Source organism: Leucoraja erinacea, unplaced genomic scaffold, assembly GCF_028641065.1.
Source record: "Leucoraja erinacea ecotype New England unplaced genomic scaffold, Leri_hhj_1 Leri_270S, whole genome shotgun sequence".
Classification (NCBI taxonomy): Eukaryota; Metazoa; Chordata; class Chondrichthyes; order Rajiformes; family Rajidae; genus Leucoraja; species Leucoraja erinaceus.
In genome coordinates, this window is record NW_026576171.1 from 57,144 (window position 1) to 78,080 (window position 20,937).

General features: G+C 47.5%; 1 pseudogene; it reads left to right on the forward strand.

Annotated features, from left to right (window-relative positions):
- The window catches only part of LOC129693374 (NACHT, LRR and PYD domains-containing protein 3-like), a 69,809-nt pseudogene that overhangs the window by 36,238 nt on the left and 12,634 nt on the right, over window positions 1-20,937 (forward strand).

Below are 20,937 nucleotides of genomic sequence, written 5' to 3' on the forward strand. Positions count from 1 at the left end.
GGACCTTGCCAACATTAAAGAAACAGTTAGACAGGTACATTGATAGGACAGATTTGGAGGGATATGGATGAAACGCGGGTCGGTGGGAAGAGGGTGGCTGGGACATGTTGGCAAGTTGGGGTGAAGGGCCTGTTTCCACACTGTATCAGTCTATGACTCTGTGAATCCTGAGTTTTGAGTTGAACCATCTAACATTTGAATCTTTTTTGTCTGTTCCCGTGGAAGACGTTCAACAGAAGCACAAGGAGACCCTGCAAGCACAAACTGAAACACTGACCGTGAAAACTATGCAGATGAAGAAGGAGAAGGTTGAGGTTTTCCAGCTGATTGATCGATACGCTGAGCTCACGGTCATCTCCACTGTTCGAGATCGGAGACTGGTGGAACATGAGCTGCTGGCAAGAGGCCGGGACCATGAGGAGTGGAGAGAGAAATGCCTCCGGAGAGAGTTGGAAAAAATCCGAACTGACCAATTGTTCCAGAGTAGCTTTTCCCGGAGGAAATCCAAATTGGGAAGATCGGCCGTGGTGGCCGGAGTTGCGGGGATCGGAAAAAAAAACGACAATGGTGCAAAAGATTGTTTATGACTGGGCCACGGGGAAAATATACCAACACTTCCAGTTTGTCTTCATCTTCAAGTTCCGGGATTTAAACTCCATCAACTGCAGAATAAACCTGAGGGAATTGATTCTGGATCAGTATCCCTACTTTGTGAATATCCTGGGAGAGGTCTTGAAGAACCCGGAGGGATTGCTGTTTATATTCGATAGTTTGGATGAATTCAACGGCAGAATTGATGTTGCTGACAGTGGGAGAGGCACAGAATCTCAGCACAAGTGCCCAGATCCCGAATTCCGGTGTGAAGTATCTGACATTGTGTCCAGTCTAATCCAGCACCAGCTTCTCCCAGGGTGTTCAGTGCTCGTCACCACCCGCCCCACTGTGTTGCATTTGCTGGAAAAGGCTGAGATCAGCGTCTGGGCTGAAATCCTGGGGTTAGTCGGTGAGGAACGGAAAGATTATTTCACCCGTTTTTTTGACGATCAGGCGGTGGCAGCAGCGGTTTTCAAACACGTGGAGGAGAACTACATCCTGTCCACCATGAGCTACAACCCCTCCTACTGCTCGATCCTCTGTATGACACTGGGCCCCTTCTTTGCGCAAAGGCGCCGGGACCCACAGCGAGTCCCCAAGACCATCACCCAACTGTACTCCTACTACATTTACAACATCTTGAAAAACCACGGGCGTGAGATTGAGAGCCCCCGTGAGGTGTTACTGAGGCTTGGTCAGATGGCCTTCATGGGAGTAGCCAAGAAAAAGATTGTGTTCACGGATGGAGATTTGATCAAGTACAACCTGCAGCCTTCCCAGTTCCTATCTGGGTTCCTGGTGGAATTTCTGGAGCGAGAGGATTGTGCCCGGAGCGTGGTGTACACCTTCCCGCACCTCACCATCCAAGAGTTTGTAGCCGCACTCGCACAATTCCTGATTCCACATCCCGGGGATATCCTGAAACTCCTCACTGAAGCCCACAGCACGACAGACGGACGGTTTGAGGTATTTCTCCGTTTTGTCGCTGGTCTCTCCTCCCCATTGTCAACTTGGGGTTTGACGGAGTTTCTGGGTCCATTTCCCCACCAAACAATCTGCCGAGTGATTGACTGGGTGAATGTGGAGGTTAAACGGCAGGCTGGAAACACATGGAGCGACGCTGGTAAAAGGAGCCTCCTGAACACGCTGCACTACCTGTTTGAGTCTCATAATCCTGCACTGGCTCAGAAAGCTCTGGAATCGGTGGAAATGATTTCGTTGCGTCGATTGCATTTGACCCCGATTGACTGCGCCGTCGTGTCTCATGTCATTAAACTCTCTGACACGACCAAACACCTTGATCTCTGGAGCTGCTACATTCAGTGCGAAGGACTCCAGCGGCTCGGACCGGTGCTGCACAACTGTCGGGAATTGGGGTAACTGTTCTATTTGTCTCGGAGGCGGAATCACAAGTTCACTTGTTATACGAGTAGAATTTGGTCATTCGGCTCATGTCTACTCCGCCATTCAATCAAGGTTGATCTCTGCCTCCCAATCCCATTTTCCGACCTTCTCCCCATTAAATCAAGAATCTAAAAATATCCACTGACGGCCTCTGTGGCAATGAGTTCCACAGATTAATCCCCTGAGACTAAAGAAGTTCCTCCTCACCTCCTTTCTAAAAGAATGCCCTTTAATTCTGAGGCTAAGACCTATGGTCCTATCATCATTCTGTTAGTTTCAATGAGGTCCTCCCCTCAACCTTCTAAATTCCAGCAAGTACAGGCCCAGTGCTAACCAACTCATTCTTGGAATCATTCTTGTAAAAACCTCTTTACATCTCTATTTTTGTATTCTAGTCTTCTTGATATAAATGCTGGCATTGAATTTGCCTTCGTTATTACCGATTCGACTTGCAAATGAACATTTTGGGAGTCCTGCACCAGCACTCCCAAGTCCCTTTGCACCTCTCTCGATTTTCTCCACTTAGAAAATAATCGACACCTTTCATCTCATTATCAAAATGCATGACACCGCCCTTTTCATCTGCCACTTATCCTCCCACTCCCCAACCTATTCCAAGTCCTTCTGCAGAGTCCTTGCTTCCTCTACACTGCCTGCCCCTCCACCTATCTTAGCATCATCTGCGAACTTGGCCACAAAGCCTTCAAACCCCTTGTCTATATCATTAATATACAACGTGAAGAAAAGCGACCCCCGGCATTGAGCCTTGCAGAACTCCACTAGTCACTGGCCAACCTTTTATTGCAACTCTTTGCCTTCTAGCATCCAGCCAACCCGCTATCCATGGTAGTATCTTCCCTTTAATACCATGGGCTCTCATCTTCCCTAGCTCCGACGTTTGGCACCTTATCGAATGCCTTCTGAAAATCTAGGGAAACAACGTCTACAGCCTCCCCTTTGTCCTGCTATTAACCTCCTCAAAGAACTTCAGCACATTCATCAGGCAAGATCTTCTCCCCACAAACCATGCTGACTTCAGCCTCTTTTATCATGATCTTTTATTTACTGCGTAACCTCATCCTTTATAATTGACTACAAAATCTTACCAATCATTAAATAGTTCCAAATTCCTTTTAGTTCTGCGGGACTTCACATCCTCTGTCCCCTCTGCCTTCCGCTCCACCTTCGTGCTTGGGGTACGCTGCAATGCCCTCCTCCACTCTCCCCGTTCCCTCTACCACTTCTATCCCCTCTGCCCCCAAATCTCTCTCTCCATCACTTGCCCAAAATCTTTGGTTTCCTCCCACACTCCACAGACTAGGTAATTGACTTGGTATAATTGTAAATTAGATAATAGACAATAGGTGCAGGAGTAGGCCATTGTGATCATGAAATGTGATCATAGCTGATCATCCCCAATCAGTACCCCGTTCCTGCTTTCTCCCCATAACCCCTGACTCCGTTATTTTTAAGAGCCCTATTTAGCTCTCTCTTGAAAGCATCCAGAGAACCTACCTCCAGAGAATTCCACAGACTCGCCTCTCTGTGAGAAAAAGTGTTTCCTCGTCTCTATTCTTAATGGCTTACTCCTTATTCTTAAACTGTGGTCCCTGGTTCTGGACTCACCCAACATCGGGAACATGTTTCCTGCATCTAGCTTGTCCGTGTCCAAACCCTTAACAATCTTGTATGTTTCAATGAGATCCATTTGTCCCTAGTGGGTGCAGGATAGTGTTTCTGTGTGGGAATCGTTTGTAGGTGTGGACTCGGCGGGTTGAAGGGCCTGTTTCCGTGCTGTTGTTCTAAACTAGAGACAATTTACATTTATTCCAAGCCAATTCTCCAGTTTAATTTAGAGGGGTTTGGATACAGGTCTTTCGGCCCTCCGAGTCTGCACCGACCAGCGATCCCCGCACACCAACACTATCCTACACACACGAGGAACAAATTTACGTTTACACCAAACCAATTAACCTACAAACATGTACATCTTTGGATAGTGGGAGGAAACGGAAGATCCCTGAGAAAACAGGTCACGGGGAGAATGTACAAACTCTGTTTCATAACAAGAGGATTTCAGTATAGGAGAAAAGAGGTTCTTCTGCAGTTGTATAGGGCTATGGTGAGACCACATCTGGAGTATTGTGTACAGTTTTGGTCTCCTAATTTGAGGAAGGACATCCTTGTGATTGAGGCAGTGCAGCGTAGGTTCACGAGATTGATCCCTGGGATGGCGGGACTGTCATATGAGGAAAGATTGAAACGACTATGCTTGTATTCATTGGAGTTTAGAAGGACGAGGGGGTATCTTATAGAAACATATAAAACTATAAAAGGACTGGACAAGCTAGATGCCGGAAAAATGGTCCCAATGTTGGGCGAGTCCAGAACCAGGGGTCACAGTCTTAGAATAAAGGGGAGGTCATTTAAGACTGAGGTGAGAAAAAAAAAGTTTTCACCCAGAGAGTTGTGAATTTATGGAATTCCCTGCCACAGAGGGCAGTGGAGGCTAGGTAACTGGATGGATTTAAGAGAGAGTTAGATAGGGTTCTAGGGGCTAGTGGAGTCAAGGGTTATGGGGAGAAGGCAGGCACGGGTTATTGATAGGGGACGATCAGCAATGATAACAATGAATGGCGGTGCTGGCTCGAAAGGCCGAATGGCCTCCTCCTGCACCTATTTACTATGTTTCCGTACAGACAGCACCCGTAGTCAGGATCGAACCTGGGTCTCTGGCACTGTAAGGCAGCAACTCTACCGCTGCGCCACTGTGCCGCCCCAGTACGTGGGATAGTGTTAGTGCGCAGAGATCGCTGGTCGGTGCGGACTCATTGGGTTGAAGGGCCGTGCTGTATCTCTAAATTAAAATAAAACTAAACCTGGATTCGCATTAGTTTGTTTCTCACACTCTGTCTCTGTTTAGTCTGGACAGTAACAACCTGGGTGATCCTGGAGTGAAACTGATATCTGTGGCTCTGCGGAACCCAGCTTGTAAAATACAGAAACTGGGGTAAGTACCAGACTGCGAGAGATTGTGTTCACGGTCACGGTGCCTGACGCTAGATATTAATATGTTCAGTAATCGTGAAGGAAGGAATTTTTTTGAGCAGAAGGATTTAGAGGGGGAACAGCAAGAGAGGATGTTGCAGAACCCTCGTCGGAGAGAGGAAGAGAACTTTTCAAAATTCAGTAATTGTGTTACTGATAAAGTCAAGTGTTTTATTGTCATATGTCCCAGATAGAACAATGAAATTCTTGCAGCAGCACAACAGAATACATAAACATAGTATACTTGAAACAATATAATAAAGGAGAAAAAAAGTTTGGTGTGTACATATACACACCCATAAAAACAAATGTATACAGACTATATATAGAGAGGTGGCATGCAGCGTCACACACTAACTATCTCCCCCACCCCCCTCCCCGCACTCACGCTAATTACCCCCCTTGATATTATATTAATGTTATTCATTTGCTCCTTTTACCCCATAACCACCCTATCTACTGACGCATAGCCCAAACTTGCAGTCACATCTAGAGAGGGGGTGGGGTGGGCGGGGGTAGAGAGTGAGGGCAGAGAGAGAAGGGCCAGAGACGGAGAGAGACAGAGACACAGAGAGAGGGGGTAAAAGGGATAGGGGAGTGGAGAGGAGGATAAATGGGAGGGTGGGTGAGGGGGGGAAAGGTGGGGGAGGAGGGGAGGAGAGAGAGAGAGAGGGGGTGCTGAGAGGGGGTGAGGTGGGGAGCAGGGAGGGGGAGGGGATGGAGGGGAGAGAGAGGGGGTGTGCTGAGATGGGGGGAGGTGGAGAGCAGGGAGGGTGGAGGGGGGGGTTTAGGGGAGGGATGGGGGGGAGGAAAGGGGGGAGAGAGAGGAGAGGGGGGGGTGGGAGAGGAGAGGGCTGAATGGATTCTTGGGCTGGCAGCTCAGTCACTCTGGCCGGGCAGCTCAGTCACACAGTCTGTCGTGCACTGGTTTCCAGAGGGCTAGTATGGACATTGTGGACTGAATGGATTTTTGGACTTGCAGTTCACTAAGTCATGGGTGGTGGGCTGGCACTTCAGTCACTTACAGCTGGTGGGCTGGCATTTCACTTAATCATGGCTGGTGGGCTGGCAGCCCAGTCACTCACAGCTGTGGTGGCAATTCGCTTAGTCACCCCTCTTCCCTTCTCCCCCCACTCTGCTCTATGCCATTCCCCTCCCCCACACACATTGAGTCCATCTCCTCTCAATCTCCCCCCCCCCCATGCACTCTTAGCGGCTCTCCGACAGCGCAACCATTCCTGCCTATTAGGTTACTATTGTGATGAAGAGCCCGCAGGCATGGCAAGTGGAAAAAGGGTGTATTAAAGTTTAAAATGTGAATCACTTAAAATATAACAACAATTTAAATGTTAAAGATGAAATTTATTTTTTGTTGTGTCTCTTGCTGTGTTCTGCTGCTCACTGCCTCTTGATATTTTTTTTTAAAAAAGGACAATTTTAATATAGAGAGAATAGTGGTCAAATTTTAACAAAGAATATCTGAGAATTTACCTCAAAAGTCAACATGGAATGCAGGCCGCAAGTGCAACCTCACAGCACTCCAAGCCAATTTCACAGCATTTCAAGCAGAGTGTGCACGCGCACGCGCACACACACACACTCACACTCTCACACAGAAATACACACACAGATACTCAGACACGCAGACAGGCACACATACACAGACAGGCACTCATACACAGAGACACAGTCAAACACTCACACACATACACAGACACTCACACATACACAGCAACTCATACATACGCACGCACAGACAGACGACGCGCACACACACTTTAGAAGCAATAGAGATACTATCTGCAAGCATTTTAGAACCAATAGACATATATTTGCAAGCTTTAGAACCAATAGACATTTTTTTGCAAGCTTTAGAACCAATAGTTTTTTTTTGCAAGCTTTAGAACCAATAGGCATCTATTTTTTGCAAGCTTTAGAACCAATAGACATTTTTTTGCAAGCAATTTAGAACCAAAAAAGACACATTTTGCTGGCATTGTAGAACCAAAAGAGACACATTCTGCAAGCATTTTAGAACCACTAAGGACACTTACATTTGCGTATACATGTGTTCAGTGTTATTCACAGCTCAGAGAAACGTGACCCTCTGCCTGCCTCCATCTTGAAGAGACTGCGAGCGACACTACTTCCGGGTTTTATAGTCCCCCCCCCTCCCACCTTTGCAAGCATTTTAGAACCAATAGACATTTTTTGCAAGCATTTTAGAACCAATAGACATTTTTTTGCAAGCATTAGAACCAATAGACATTTTTTGCAAGCTTTAGAACCAATAGACATTTTTTCTGCAAGCTTTAGAACCAATAGACATTTTTTGCAAGCTTTAGAACCAATAGACACAACTTTTTGCAAGCTTTAGAACCAATAGAGATACTTTTTGCAAGCTTTAAAACCAATAGACATTTTTGCTTTAGAACCAAGACATTTTTTGCAAGCTTTAGAACCAAGACATTTTTTTGCAAGCTTTAGAACCAGGACATTTTTTTGCGAGTATTTTAGAACTAAAAAAGACACATTCTGCAAGCATTGTAGAACCAAAAGATACACTTTTTGCAAACATTTTAGAACCGATAGACCCTTTTTGCAAACATTTTAGAACCAATAGACACATTCTGCAAGCATTTTAGAACCACTAAGGACACTTACATTTGAGTAGACATGTGTTCAGTGTTATTCACAGCTTAGAGAAACGTGACCCTCTGCCATCCTCCATCTTGAAGAGTGAGTGAGGCACACCACTTCCTGGTTTTATAGTCCCTCCCCCCTGCTGCCAGTGGGGGCAGCAGAGAGAATGGGGAATTTTGTAAAAACATTAATATCTCTGTCATTTTTCATAGCCGGGAAAAATCCTCGGCACACATACGGCGGAGGGGGGGGGGGGGGGGGGCTCTGAGCAAGGTGGCCAAAAATGACGGCCGTAGGTGGCGTCGTTCTCTCGGAAATCGCAGCACAGATGGCCAAAACCGGTCAAGAACAGACTTTTAGTAATATAGATATATATATATTACATACACACGGGCGCACGCACTTACATACACGCACGCACAACACGTAAACTCGCACACATTCTGTACATACAAAAAACAAACAAACAATAATAGTGCAATATCACCATTAATAGTAACATAGAAACATAGAAAATGTGTGCAGGAGGAGGCCATTCGGCCCTTTGAGCCAGCACCACTATTCATTGTGATCATGGCTGATCGTCCTGTATCAATAACCCACGCCTGCCTTCTCCCGATATCCCTTGACTCCACTAGCCCCTAGAGCTCTATCTAACTCTCTTAAATACATCCAGTGATTTGGCCTCCACTGCCCTCTGTGGCAGGGAATTCCATAAATTCACAACTGTCTAGTCTGTAGTTCAGAGCTTATTTGATGTTATAGTGTTTATAGCCTAATGGCTGTAAGGAAGAAGCTGTTCCTGAACCTGGACAGTACAGTTTTGTAGTCCTGTACCTTCTTCCCCATGGCATGGGTGAAATGAGTGTGTGGCCAGGGTGGTGATGGTCTCTGATGAGGCTGGCTGCCTTTGATGGTGGGGAACACTAGGGATTTGCACCGTCTCCTGTCTCTCTGTGTCCCTCACCCTCTCCCTCTCCTCTCCAGGCTGGGTTATAACGGTCTCTCGGAGTCTGGTGCCAAGGAACTTGCCTCTGCCCTGAGTGCAAACTGCTCACTGACAGATCTCAACCTGAGTGGTAATAAACTGGGAGATTCTGGAGTGAAACTAATATCCGCAGCTTTGAGACACTCGGACTGTAAAATACAGATACTACGGTAAGTTTTCGAATGTGAGCGATTGTATTTACTGGGTGTGATCACAAGATCATATCATGCGAAAGGTTTATAATCAGGCCATTGGACCCATCTAGTCAACGCTGCCATTCGATCATGGCTGATCTACCTACCTCCCAACCCCATTCTCCAGCCTTTCCCCCATAACCCCTGACACCAATACTAATCAAGAATTTATCTATCTCTGCCTTAAATATATCCACTGACTTTGCCTCCACAGTGGCGCAGCGGTAGAGTTGATGACTTACAGCGCCAGGGACATGGGTTCAATCCTGACTGCGGGTGTTGCCTGTGCGTTCTCCCCGTGATCGTGTAGGTTTTTCAAGCTTTGCAAGTTTCCCCCCGCACTCCAAAGACTTGTAAGTTGGTAGTATAGTGCAAGTGTATGGGGAGAGCTAGTTGGCACTGACTCGGTGGGCCGAAAAGCATGTTTCCATGCTGTATCTCTGAGGTCTAAAGTAAAGTCTCCATTAAACGTCTCCCCCACCCCACCCCTCTCCTTAGAGATATGCCCTCTAGTGCTGGGCATTTCTACCCTGGGAAATTTTCTGACTGTCTACCCCATCCATGCCTCACATCATTTTATATACTGATGTTGAAAGACCCAAAGCACCCAATGACCCCAGGTTACGTCACATGATGATATGTTCAGGGGCATCAATAGATGTATTTTTATCAATCACTTATGGTCATAAGTGATGGGAGCAGAATTAGGCCATTTGGCCCATCAAATCCTTCATTCAATCATGGCTGATCTATCTGTCCCTCCTAAACCCATTCTCCTACCTTCTCGCCATAACCTCTGCCACCCGTACTAATCAAGAATCTATCTCTGCCTTAAAAATATCCATTGATTTGCCTCCACAGCCTGCTGTGGCAAAGAATTCCACAGATTCACTGCTCTCCGACTAAGGAAATTCCTCCTCACCTCCTTCCTAAAAGAACGTCCTTTAATTCTTATGCAATGAAGTTTTCCCTAACGTCTCACCCATTTGTGATAAATGTAAGTCTCATGAAGCTACCATAGCGCACTCTTGTTTTTTGTATAAAAATTCTGGAACAAAATATTTGAAATCTTCACAAAAACTATCTATCTATCTTCTATCTATTATTATAAAGCTATGTGGCTGCCGCCTGCCGGCCGTCCGGCTGCCTTGCTGCCTTTTGATTCGTTGACGGCTACTCCTTCCAATCGGCTTCCAACACACTTCAATACAAAGTTGCAAGACAGGAACACTGAACTTTTCACCTCGATGGGATATCACACCAAGTGCTTCAACAGGAGGGGGAGGGCCAATTGGTATTGCAATTGGAACTGCTGCAGCAGGCAGGGGAGGTGCAATTGGAATTTTTTTTTAATCCACTGCTGAGGGAGGCAGGGGAGTGCTGGAATCTTACATTTGGGAACGGCTTCAGTTCCGTTGGAGGAGACGGGTGCATGGTGGAATATTGGGTTGGGGATCACACCATTGGGGGAGCAGACCCAACGGGTCTGCACTTGGTCTAGTTATTATATAAAAGTCTGTGGCTGCCGTCCGTCCGGCTGCCTTTCTGCCTTTTGATTCGTTGATGGCTGCTCCTTCCTATCAGCTTCCAACACACTTCAAAACAAAGTTGCAAGACAGGAACACTCTGAACTTTTCACTGCTGCAGCAGGCAGGGGAGGTGCAATTGGAATTTTTTTTAAATCCACTGCTGAGGGAGGCAGGGGAGTGCTGGAATCTTACATTTGGGAACGGCTTCAGTTCCGTTGGAGGAGACGGGTGCATGGTGGAATATTGGGTTGGGGGATCACACCATTGGGGGAGAAGACCCAACGGGTCTGCACTTGGTCTAGTTTAAAATAAAACTCATGCCAAAAGCCAAATGGATTCTTTTTGGAATAACGGAAGGTAGTCCTGAACTAAACGCGTTTCAAAAGAATTTACTTAATTACGGGCTAATAATGGGAAAAAAGCTTATACTCAAATTCTGGAAAAACGCTCCTATACCAACAATAAAAATGTGGATTTCAAACATGTTCGAAACATTACATCTGGAAGAGATGAGACTCCTCCTAGCAGGCAAAGCAGACCACTTCCAAAAGACGTGTTCTGCATTTATGGGCTTATTACAAACATAAGGTGCAATAGTTATTTAAAAAATAAAAGGTGCCAGGATCTGGTAACGGGGGGTGAAAAATACGGTTGGTATATCCCTTTTTGCGGAGTTTTTTTTTAAATAATAGAGCGATTGTTACTCTTTCTTTCTTTCTTTTCTAGGGTCTATTTCTTAACTTTCTTCTCTAACTCCTTTTCTAATGGGCTTTCTTTTCCCAACACTTTCCTGCACCTTCATGACTCTTTCTCACTTTCCTTACTTCCTTTATTTCTATCTTTTTTAGAGTTAAAAAAATGAAGGGGTACAACAAATATAATGAGATATATGTGGTGTGTATTGCTGCAACTTATTGTACTTCTAATAAAAATGTAAAAATAAATAAATTAAAATAAATAAATAAATAGATTCTTATGCAATGACCTCTCGTCCTAGACTCCCCCGCCAGTGGGAACATCCTATCCACATCCATTCTATCCAAGCCTTCTATCTAGTCTCCCCTCAGCCTCTGACACTCCAGAGAAAACAGCAATTTTAACTCGCCTCTTTGTAGCTGAAACCCTCAAATCCAGACAACATATTGGTAAACCACCTCGAGTCTTCACATCCTTATAGAGTCATAGAGTGACACAGTGGGAAAATAGGTCCAACTTACCCACACTGGCCAACATGCCCCAGCTACACTAGTCCCACCTGCCCCTGTTTGGTCCATATCCCTCCAAACCTGTCCTCTGCATGATCCTGTCTAACTGTTTCTTAAATGTTGGGGTAATTTCTGTCTCAACTACCTCCTCTGGCAGCTTGTTCCATACACCCACTACCCTTTGTGTGAAAAGGTTACCCCTTAGAATCCTATTTCCCCTTTTTTCCCCCCTTCACCTTAAACCTATGGCTTCTGGTCCTCGATTCACCTACTCAGGGCAAGAGATTCTGTGCATCCATCTGATCTATTCTACTCATAACTTTATACATTTGAATAAGATCATTGCTCACCCTCCTGCGCTCCAAGGAATAGAGTCCCAGCCTACCCAACCTTTGTCTGCAGCTCAGACCCTCTAGCCCTGGCAACATCCATGTAAATCTTCTCTGTGCCCTTTACAGCTTCACAACGTCTTTCCTATAACATGTTGCCCAGAGCTGAGCATAATACTCTAAATGCCAACGTCTTATACAACAGCAACATGACCTCCTATCTTGTATAATCAATACTTTGACTGATGAAGGCTAATGGGCAAAACGCCTTTTTGATCCCCTGCAACTCCGCCTTCAAGAAACCATGCACCTGCACTCCTATATCCCTCTGCTCTACAATACCCACGAGGGCTCTACCATTCACTGGGTACGTCCTGCCTATGTTAGACTTTCCAAAATGCCACACCTCATATTTCTCTGCATTAAATTCCATCATGCTCTACATAATAATTTTGTGACTCTTATACACAATGCTGCCTTTACCACCCTATCTACATGCGCTGCCACCTTCAGTGGGCTATGGAATGGGACGTAAACATCCTTCTGCACATTATTGCTATTCAGGGTCTTGCCATTAACAGTATACTCTCCTCTTACGCTGAACCTCCCAAAGTGCAACACCTCACTCTTGCTCGTATTAACCTCTCTCTCTGTCACACTGAAGTTTTGAGGTGCAATAATAAATGTCGGCAGGGTGGAGTGGCGGTAGAGTTGCTGCCTTGCAGCACCTGCAGTGGCAGAGCCCCAGGTTCGATCCGGACCACGGGTGCTATCTGTGTGGAGTTTGTACATTCTTCCCTTGACCGCCTGGGTTTTCTCCGAGACCTCCAACACTCTGAAGACGTACAGGTTTGTTGGATAATTGGCTTGGTATAAAAATGTCAATTGTCCTTAGTGCATGTAGGGTAGTGTTAATGTGCAGGGATTGCTGGTCGGTGCGGACTCTGTGATCCGATGGGCTTGTTTCTGCGCTGTATCTCCAAACTAAACTGAGCTAATCTGGAATCTTATTCTAGTCCTGCTCACTGGCACACAGTGGAGATGTTGCAAGGGAACCTTTGTTACAGTGCAGCCTGTACAGTTAGTGAGAAACTGTTTGAACGGGACTGGATTCGTAACAGAAATAGCTTCCATTTCACATTAATTAACACCATTGTTCTCTGAAAGACAGTGGAAGCCACCGTAATTTTCATATAAGTGCACCAAAGAGCAGCTACTCAAAAAAGTGTACGTCTTTGCAATGTGGGAGGAAATCGGGGCACCCGGAGAATGTACAAAATCCGTACAGACAGCACCCGTAGTCAGAATCGAACCCGGGTCTCTGGTCAACACTACCATGTGCCACCATGCTGCCTCGGTGTGTAGGATAGTGGTGGTGTGCGGGGATCGCTGTTCGGTGCAGATTCATTGGGCCGAAGGGCCTGTTTCCCCACCGTATAACCAAACTAAATCTCACTCTTGCTCAGATTAACCTCTTATCTGTCTCACTGAACATTTGAGGTGCAAGATTGCAGGTAGCTCTAAGAATAATTGTGTCATCATGGGTGATTTTTAACTGTCCTTAACCTCCAGGCTGGATAATGTCGGACTCGCATGTTCTGGTGTTGAGGACCTCATCTCCGTTCTCGGTACAAACCGCTCGCTGACGATCTTGGAACTGTGCAGCAATAATTTGGAGGATTCCAGAGTGAAACTGGCATGTGAGGCCCTGAGAAATCCGGACTGTAAAATACAAAGACTGGGGTAAGTCCCGAACTGAGAGCATGCTTACATGCACAGAGTCATAGAGTGATACAGTGTGGAAACAGGCACTTCGGCCCAACCTGCCCACACTGGCCAAGAATGACCCAGCTACACTAGTCCCACCTGCTCGGGTTTGGCCCATTGCAGTTTTGGTCTCCAAATCTGAGGAAGGACATTATTGCCATAGAGGGAGTGCAGAGAAGGTTCACCAGACTGATTCCTGGGATGTCAGGACTGTCTTATGAAGAAAGACTGGATAGACTTAGTTTATACTCTCTAGAATTTAGGAGATTGAGAGGGGATCTTATAGAAACTTACAAAATTCTTAAGGGGTTGGACAGGCTAGATGCAGGAACATTGTTCCCGATGTTGGGGAAGTCCAGGACAAGGGGTCACAGCTTAAAGATAAGGGGGAAATCCTTTAAAACCGAGATGAGGAGAACTTTTTTCACACAGAGAGTGGTGAATCTCTGGAACTCTCTGCCACGGAGGGTATTTGAGGCCAGTTCATTGGCTATATTTAAGAGGGAGTTAGATGTGGCCCTTGTGGCCAAGGGGATCAGAGGGTATGGAGAGAAGGCAGGTACGGGATACTGAGTTGGATGATCAGCCATGATCATATTGAAGGGCCGAATGGCCTACTCCTGCACCTAATTTCTATGTTTCTATGTTTCTATCCATCCTGAACATCCTAGAACATAAGGCGCTGGTCAGAATGAGCAAATGTGGGATCTATATCTGAGGAAGGATGTGCTGGCTATGGAAAGGGTCCCTGGAATATTTCACAAGAATTATTCCAGGAATAAATGGGTTAGCATATGATAAGCGCTTGAAATCACTGGGCCTGTACTCGCTGGAGTTTAGAAGGTTGAGTGGGGACCTCATTGAAACATACAGAATAATGAAAGGCATAGATAGATTGGATGTGGAAAGGATGTTTCCACTAGTGGACGAGCCTAAGACCAGAGATCATAGCGACAGAATTAAAAGACGTACCTTTAGGAAGGAGATGAGGAGGAAATACTTTGAATAGAGGGTAGTTATTCTGTGGAACATTGCCACAGTGGGCAGTTGAGGCCAAGTCAGTAGATATTTGTAAGAGAGAGATAGACAAATTCTTGATTAGTACGGGTGTTAAATGTTATGGGGAGAAGGCAGGAAAATTGGATTAGGAGGCAATGATCAGCCATGATTGAATGGCAGAGTAGCCTTAATGGGCCTAATGGCATAATTCTACTTACGAGTAGAACTTGTGAAACCTGTCCTATCCATGTACCTGTCCAACTGTTTCTTAAATATTGGGATAGGCCCAGCCTCAACTACCTCCTCTGGCAGCCTGTTCCATACACCCACCAACCTTTCTTTTTAAAAGTTACCCCTCCGATTCCTATTCAATCTTTTCCCTTTCTCCTTAAACCAATGTCCTCTGGTCCTCAATTCTACTACTCCGGGCAAGAGACACAGCATCTACCCGATCTATTCCTCTCGTTAATTTATACACCTCTATAAGATCACACCTCATCCTCCTGCATTCATAGAAACATAGAAAATAGGTGCAGGATCACATTGGGCCCTTCGAGCCTGCACCGCCATTCAATATGATCATGGCTGATCATCCAACTCGGTATCCTGTACCTGCCTTCTCTCCATATCCCCTGATCCCTTTAGTCACAAGACCTACTTCTAACTCCCTCTTAAATACAGGTGCACAACCTTTTATCCGAAAGCCTTGGAACCAGAAACTTTTCGTAATTCGGAATTTTTCGGCTTTCGGATTGGAAGATTTTTAGCGTAGATTTTAACGGCTGGCTCAGTGGTAGAGTACTCGGCTCATATCCGCAAGGTCGCGAATTTGCGCCTCGATCCCGGCAGTTACTCGATCGCGAGTTTGAGTCTTCAATGTAGTTTTTTCTTGCAGAATAGGAGAGAATAGGGAGGGTTAGGCTGGGATCATTCTCTGCGAGATAATCTTAGTACGGGAGACAAGTATAGGAGAGGTGTACTGACTTTGTGGGCTAAACTTTGGAAGTGATTGCCCACCATTCTCAAAAGCCGCTGTGTCTCCCTGTCCCTCCAACTTCAGAGGAATCCGCTCCCCGATGGGCCGCTACAGCGACAAGTGGCAGTTCGCCCACAGCCCGAGCTGCGCCACCCCAAGAACAAGATGTACCTTGCACACCATCAGTTTCTGCCCCTACGGGGAGCGTGTTCCTCTGGAGTTGGAGCGGGGCTGGGCTGGAGTTGCTGATCTGGGATCTCCGTGCTTGGGGCCTGGGGGACGGTGTCCCGATGAGGGGGCGCAGCTCGGGCTGTGGGCGAACTGCCACTTGTCGCCGTAGCGGCCCATCGGGGAGCGGCTTCTGGTGGTCCTGACGTCTTCGGCCACCCCCCTGTACAGGAGCTGAGACTGGGAACTGTACCGCCCTTGCAGGTGAGCAGGAGAGTGGGGTTGTTTGCAGTTGCAGAGGGAGAGGGCAAGGGCGGTACAGTTCCCAGTCTCAGCTCCTGTCCAGGGGGGTGGCCGGAAACGTCAGGACCAACAGGAACCCGCTCCCCGATGGGCCGCTACAGCGACAAGTGGCAGTTTGCCCACAGGCCGAGCTGCGCCCCCTCATCCGCAACCCGGGTTCCTCTGGAGTTGGAACGGGGTTGGGCTAGAGTTGCTGCTGGCTGTGAGTCTCCGGGATCTCCGTGCTTGCAGTCGGTGTCCCGTTGGTCCTGACGTCTCCGGCCACCCCCCTGGACAGGAGCTGAGACTGTGAACTGTACCGCCCTTGCCCCCTCCCTCTACAACTGCCTCCTGCTCACCTGCAATGGCGGTACAGTTCCCAGTCTCAGCTCCTGTACAGGGGGGTGGCCAGAGACGTCACAGCCCGAGCTGCGCCCCCTCATCTGCAACCCCAAGAACAAGATGTACCTTGCACACCATCAGCTTCTGTCCCTACGGGGAGCGTGTTCCTCTGGAGTTGGAACGGGGCTGGGCTGCTGCTGGCTGTGGGTCTCTGGGATCTCCGTGCTTGCAGTGGGCCTGGGGGTCGGTGTCCCGTTGGTCCTGACGTCTCCGGTGACTGGCACTGACCTGCTGGCTGGCATCGCCGATGTGAAGTGCAAAGCCCCCGCGCCGGTGCAATGGGCGGGGAACTAGAGAGGGGAGGGAAGGGGTCACACACATGGCCGGGAAGCAGAGGGGTGTAGGTGGGGTGAAACTGAAGGGAGCGACAATCTGCTGCTGCCTGCCCGTTAAAACGTTCCCACGCAAGACTCACGATACACTGTATCATGAGTCTACCGTGGGAACTTTTAAACTCAGCGGGCAGGCAGCAGCAGATTGTCAAATATTAACCCTCCCGCGCAATATACCCTCACCTCTTTTATGAATGGGGATTTAGTTCCCCTTTCTTCGAGGACCGACCGGAGGTTCCGCTGTCACCTCTGCGGGCTGCCCTCGGTGAACGTCTTCAAAGACCTTTCTTCAAGGACTGAAAAAATGTCCGCTATTTGGAGCTTTTCGTTATTTGGATCTTCGGATAAAAGGTTCTGCACCTGTATAGCCAATGAACTGGCCTCAACTACCTTCTGTGGGAGAGAATTCCAGAGATTCGCCACTCTCTGTGTGAAAAAAGTTTTCCTCATCTCGGTCCTAAAAGATCTCCCCCTTATCCTTAAACTGTGACCCCTTGTTCTGGACTTCCCCAACATCGGGAACAATCTTCCTGCATCTAGCCTGTCCAACCCCTTAAGAATTTTGTAAGTTTCTATAAGATCCCCCCCTCAATCTTCTAAATTCTAGCGAGTACAAACTGAGTCTATCCAGTCTTTCTTCATATGAAAGTCCTGACATCCCAGGAATCAGTCTGGTGAACCTTCTCTGCAAGAATGTCTTTCCTCAGATTAGGAGACCAAAACTGTACGCAATACTCCAGGTGTGGTCTCACCAAGATCCTGTACAACTGCAGTAGACCCTCCCTGCTCCTATACTCAAATCCTTTTGCTATGAATGCTAACATACCATTCGTCTTCTTCACTGCCTGCTGCACCTGCATGCCTACATTTAATGACTCGTGTACCATGACACCCAGGTCTCGTTGCATCTCCCTCTTTCCCAATCGGCCACCATTCAGATAATAATCTACTTTCCTGTTTTTGCCACCAAAGTGGATAACCTCACATTTATCCACATTACACTGCATCTGCCATGCATTTGCCCACTCACCCAGCCTATCCAAGTCACCTTGCAGTCTCCTAGCATCCTCCTCACAGCTAACACTGCCCCCCAGCTTCGTGTCATCCGCAAACTTGGAGATGTTGCATTAAATTCCCTCGTCCAAATCATTAATATATATTCGTAAATAGCTGGGGTCCCAGAACTGAGCCTTGCGGTACCCCACTAGTCACTGCCTGCCATTGTGAAAAGGACCCGTTTACTCCTACTCTTTGCTTCCTGTCTGCCAGCCAGTTCTCTATCCACATCAATACTGAACCCCCAATACCGTGTGCTTTAAGTTTGTATACTAATCTCTTATGTGGGACTGTCGAAAGCCTTCTGAAAGTCCAGATATAACACATCCACTGGTTCTCCCTTATCCACTCTACTAGTTACATCCTCGAAAAATTCTATAAGATTCGTCAGACATGATTTACCCTTCATAAATCCATGCTGATTTTGTCTAATGATTTCACCACTTTCCAAATGTGCTGCTATCCCATCTTTAATAACAGATTCTAGCAGTTTCCCCACTACCGACGTTAGACTAACTGGTCTGTAATTCCCCGTTTTCTCTCTCTCTCCCTTTTTAAAAAGTGGTGTTACATTAGCTACCCTCCAATCCTCAGGAACTACTCCACAATATAAAGAGTTTTGAAAATTCCAGCCTGCTTGACCTCTCCCAATAGCTCAGACCCACTAGCCCTGGCAACATCCTCATAAAATCTCTCTGTACCCTTGTACCAGTGCCTGACACTAATCATGAATGTGATCAGCATTAAGTATAGAAGTTGGGAGGTCATGTTGCAATCGTGTAAGACGTCGGAGGCCGTGTTTCGAGTATTGTATTCAGTTCTGGGTACCATGTTGTAGAAAAGATGTCAAGCTGGAAAGGGTGCATAGAAGATTTACTGAGGATGCTGCCAGGACACGAGGGCATGAGCCATAGTGAATCATTGAACGGGTAATTGTATTCCGTGGAGCGCAGGAGAATGGGGCGATCTTATAGAAATGTGCAAAATCATAAGAGAAACAGATCGGGGAGACGCACAGTTAGTTATCCTGAGTAAGGGAATCGCAAACCAGAAGACATGGATTTAAGGTGAGGTCGGGGAAGATTTAATAGGAATCTGAGGGGCAACGTTCACGCAAAGAGTGGGAGGTGTAGGAAGGATCAGTCGGAGGAGGAGGTTGTTGAGGTAGGTACTATCGCAATGTTTTAGCAACATTTAGACAGGTACCTGGATAGGACAGGTTTGGAGGGATATGGACCAAACGTGGGTAGGTGAGACTAGTGTGGATGGGCCATGCTGGCCGGTGTGGGCAAGTTGGTCCAAAGGACCTGTTTTCACGATGTAAGTGTGGCACAGTGGCGCAGCGGAGGCGTTGCTTCAATAGGCAATAGGAGCAGGAGTAGGCCATTCGGCCCTTCGAGCCAACACCGCCATTCAATGTGATCATGACTGATCATCCCCAATCAGTACCCCATTCCTGCCTTCTCCCCATATCAAGAGTCAATTTCAAGAGTCAATTTAATTGTCATTTGGACCCCTAGAGGTCCAAACGAAATGCCGTTTCTGCAGCCATACATTACACACAAATAGACCCAGACACAACATAATTACATTTTACATAAACATCCATCACATAGCTGTGATGGAAGGCCAAAAAAAACTTATCTCTCCACTGCACTCTCCCCCCCCCCCCCCCGATGTCAGAGTCAAAGTCAAAGCCCCCGGCTGGCGATGGCGATTGTCCCGCGGCCATTGAAGCCACGCCGGGTGGTGCGAGGTCGCACACCGGGTCTTGGTGTTGGAGCCCCCGGTGTGCGCTCGCAAAGTTCCGCGGCCATTCCAGCCTCGCGGCGCGGTGTAGTGAGGCCCCGCTCCAGGAGCTCTTCAACCCCGCAACACGGGCGGGAGAAGTCGCCGTTGCAGGAGCCCCGAAAAGCGGTCTCTCTCCAGGGATCCGCGGGCTCCCGGCGCCGCTGTCCGCAGACCCGCAGCAGCAGCCTCCGACTCAGCAGCGGCATCGGCAGCAGCAGCAGCGCTCCTCCACCGCTCCAACCGCTCCGGACTCGGCCAGCCCCGCGACGGCGACGGTGAGTAGCACCAGAGTCCCCGGCTTCTTCCTGTTGGAGGCCGCTCCTCGTTGCGGCCCCAACGACAACGGAAACTCGACCAAAAAAGGTCGGGTCTCCAGTGCAGGGAGAGATTTAAAAAGTTTCCCCCTCCCTCCCACCCCACCCCCCCACACACACACACCCCAACAAAAAATAACAAAAACTACATTAAAACACAGACAAAAAATAATAAACCGCGGACAGACTGCAGAGGCCGCTGCTGACGAGAGTCGCGCCGCCCTGACTCTCCCCTGACTCTGCTATTTTTAAGAGCCCTATGTAGCTCTTCCTTGAAAGCATCCAGAGAGCCTGCCTCCACCGCCCTCTGAGGCAGAGAATTCCACAGACTCACCACTCTCTGAGAAAAAAGTGTTTACTCGTCTCCGTTCTAAATGGCTTACTCCTTATTCTTAAACTCTGGCCCCTGGTTCTGGACTCCCCTAACATCGGGAACATGTTTCTAGCCTCTAGCGTGTCCATGCCCTTAACAATCTTATATGTTTCAATGAGATCGCCTCTCATCCTTCTAAATTCCAGAGTGTACAAGCCCAGCTGCTCCATTCTCTCAGCATATGACAGCCCCGCCATCCTGGGAATTAACCTTGTAAACCTGTGCTGCACTCCCTCAATAGCAAGAATGTCCTTCCTCAAATTAGGGGACCAGGACTGCACACAATACTCCAGGTGTGGTGTCACTAGGGTTTCACTTCCTGATAGTGCCAGAGACCCATGTTCGATCCTGTCTAGGGGTGCTGTCTGTACGGAGTTTGTACATTCTCCCCGTAAATACATGGGTTTTCTCCGAGATAACCATATAACAATTACAGCACGGAAACAGGCCATCTCGGCCCTACAAGTCCGTGCCGAACAACTTTTTTCCCTTAGTCCCACCTGCCTGCACTCATACCATAACCCTCCATTCCCTTCTCATCCA